Raw genomic sequence first — 3,143 nt, 5'->3', positions numbered from 1 at the left:
CAGCGACTCAAAGTCAAAAATCTCAAGTGTCGAATTGACAGGTTTGATTAATGACTTGGACTGGTTTCTGATTAATTGATTTTCTGTTGTCCTCTGGAGAGCGTTTTGCTTACCGCTTTCCATTAACTCAGGAAGGACACAGAAATAAAAACAGCTTCACAGTCACTCAGCCAATTAAAAAAATAAAAACGTGTAATGTATAAAGATTAAGATTTGCACACCGTTTTATGATAAAAAGTTCAGTTAGATAGGCAAAAATCTATGTGTCTCCAATGTTCAACTCAAAAATGCAAATTACACTGCAAAAACAGAAAATCTTACAAGTATTTCTGTTTTAGTTTCTAGTGCAAATATCTTAGTGCACTTGAAATAAGACAGAACTCACAAGTAACTTTTCAGCAAAATATGAGTTTGTTTTAAGTCAATAATTCCTTAATATTCATGAAAATGTGCTATTTAGATGATCAGATTATGTCACTTATAACAAGACATTTTCGCCATGCTATAAGTGAAATAATCTGCCAGTAGAACAAGAACTTTTTCATCATTAATAAGAAATTATTAACTATAAATAACCACCTACAGCTTGCTGAAAAGTGACTTTTATGTTATGTTGGTGCTATTTCAAGTGTAGAAGTCAAGACCAAAAGTACTTGGTGAGACTTTGTGTTTTTACAGTGTAAAAATAGAAGTTAAGAATTAGAAACCACAAACTTAAACACAACTGAAAAAAGATATTTTCACAAATATCTCACAGGATGGAAGTTTTCTCAGTTTCTTTTGCGTTTTTTTGTTCGTTTGTTTTTCTTGACTTGAATCCAATTAAGATCTTCTAACATGACCTTAATCAACATTTTACCAATCTTACCAATACATTATGTCAATTCTGCATTGACTTAGAATTCTGCATTGACTTTTAGACCTTTAGAAAAGATAACCAGTTATTAAAGCTTGGTGGAAGTCAATGGGTGCAGGGGTTAGTCCAACTATTCATCAAGTTTAGGGTCAATTATGTTTTTATCTCTCTTTCCTACATTACACAAGTGTTTTTGTAGGTGATTTCAGTCTCTGTTGGATCCTGTTTTGGAGTATAAAAGGGAAAAGGGATGGTTGGACACAAAGTCTCTAATTAAGTCTATTGAGGAGAAGCTGGTTGCTTTTTGCACATAAACTTTTACTTTCCTGTCTTGACAGTTTTTACACTACCCTCAAGCAGGTTTTGATGATCCCATAGTAATCTGACATGCATTATACTGTATATATCATAAATTGGTGCACAAGAAGTAGGGAAAACTTTGTCAGATAATATGGAAATACATGAGGATCCACCAAGCTGCTACATGCTTCAGCTGGGATGGGTTTTCACTATTAATTATGGACTTTTTATGACTTCAGTGCAGAAGGGTGCTGCTGTATAACTCCTTTTCTCCCCCTAACTAAGAGGCAGATCAGGGCAATTATGGCGATGCTTTACATGCTTTTTCCTTTTCTTCAGAACATTACATCTGCAGCACTCTCTGCGGCTCATCAATACTTACCGTAGCTCAAGGCAACATATTTCTAAGACGTGCCCAAACCGAGCCAGGCAGGAATGTGTGATATTTCAAAGTCATGCATTCATTATTTCTTTATTCACGCTAAACCGAGTGAGCCAAGGATGAGTCATACAGGAGTGCCAACATAAAAAGATAAGCTAATAGACGTAGGTGTGCATAAGACTGTTCACCTTTTCAACAATGAGGGAATTTTTTTCCATTGCAAAACCTAAACGTTTCCTAACCAACTGCACTTCCTGTCAGAAGTTTACTTCAAGTCATCGGGGGGCAAGAATGAGTTTTCTTCTTGCACAATGCACCGATAGCATTAGATATAATTGAAAAATAAAAGCTTGGCTCACAGATTTCGCTTTTTGTGGAAATTTTGTAATCAAAACAGGGCCAAAATCATTCCTACAGGTTGAAATATATATGTACACCCCACTGATATTTCATGTGTGCCTTGAAAAAGTGCTTCCCGCACCACTTACACATTTGTTGCTTTTAGTTTTTCATGCCTAAATGTTTTAAATCAAACAAATGTAATAAGAGCCAAAGATAACCTTAACAAAAAAACAAAACAAAAAAAAAAACAGTCAAATTTAGATTGCAAGTGTGGGCAGCTGCGTTATTGTCTAATTGGAAATTGTGTCCAAGTTTCAACTGGTTAAATATTGATTTTGGAATTAAGCAGAAAAATGTAAAGTCTTAACATGGGGATACCGCCGCCGTGCGGTTGCCCAGGCAACAAAACTGAGTCTTAGAGTCTGTTGAATCAGAGGCTAACTTAAGCAGCATGCATCATTAGAGGTCAAATCAGGGAGTTTTATCTTTTACTTACGACTCTAGTTCGTTTGCCTAGAAAGTCCGGTTCATTTGGGAATGTGAATCCGTAATCAAACTCTGATGCGGACCAAAAATGCAAACTGTGGCACACCTAAAAACCTAGGTCCCGGTTCAGGTGAAGTAAACTTACATGTGAACGCCAAGGAGACCGGAGACTATTCCAAAAGCAGAAAGTGGACTATAGCACTATGGTTGTGTAAATACAACCAAAACATACATGCGAGTCTAATGCTGTAAAGAGAAATGGCTTGTGGTATTTTACCAAAGACAAAACAGAAATATAACGGTTAAAATCTGATGCTGCCCATTTCTGCTTACGTTTTTGTGAAAAAGGAAGTTGTCTTTTTCACTAATGCTCATGTCTTCTTCTGAGGTTTTCATGCCGTTGTTTTCTTTGGTGGTTCTTGGTGCCGCGCCACCATAGGTGAGAGGGTGAAGTGGCTTTTCAAAGGGTTTGGATTGTTTGACACAGTGGAGATGAAAATGTGACAAATGTTGTGATTTTGGTCCCAAATCAAACCGAGTCTACCAAACTATCAGGTGTGGAAACACCCTAAAAGCACAAATAGTGCAGTGAATCAGCTGACTTAAAGCCTCTTATGTTCTCAGTCTACATAAAACGAATGCTAACGTTTTATCAGAAACGTTGATTTAATCAAATTCAGTTGATTAAAATATAACATTTAAAGAACGTTTTTCAAAATCCAGGTGAAACCATCCACCAAAAGCCTGCTTTAAAGAAAAAACAAGAATCTGACAAAG

Source organism: Poecilia mexicana, unplaced genomic scaffold, assembly GCF_051168715.1.
Source record: "Poecilia mexicana isolate PSO_F unplaced genomic scaffold, ASM5116871v1 scaffold_21, whole genome shotgun sequence".
In the NCBI taxonomy this organism is placed as follows: domain Eukaryota; kingdom Metazoa; phylum Chordata; class Actinopteri; order Cyprinodontiformes; family Poeciliidae; genus Poecilia; species Poecilia mexicana.
The sequence above is the reverse complement of the archived record's forward strand: the minus strand, read 5'-3'. Positions refer to the sequence as shown.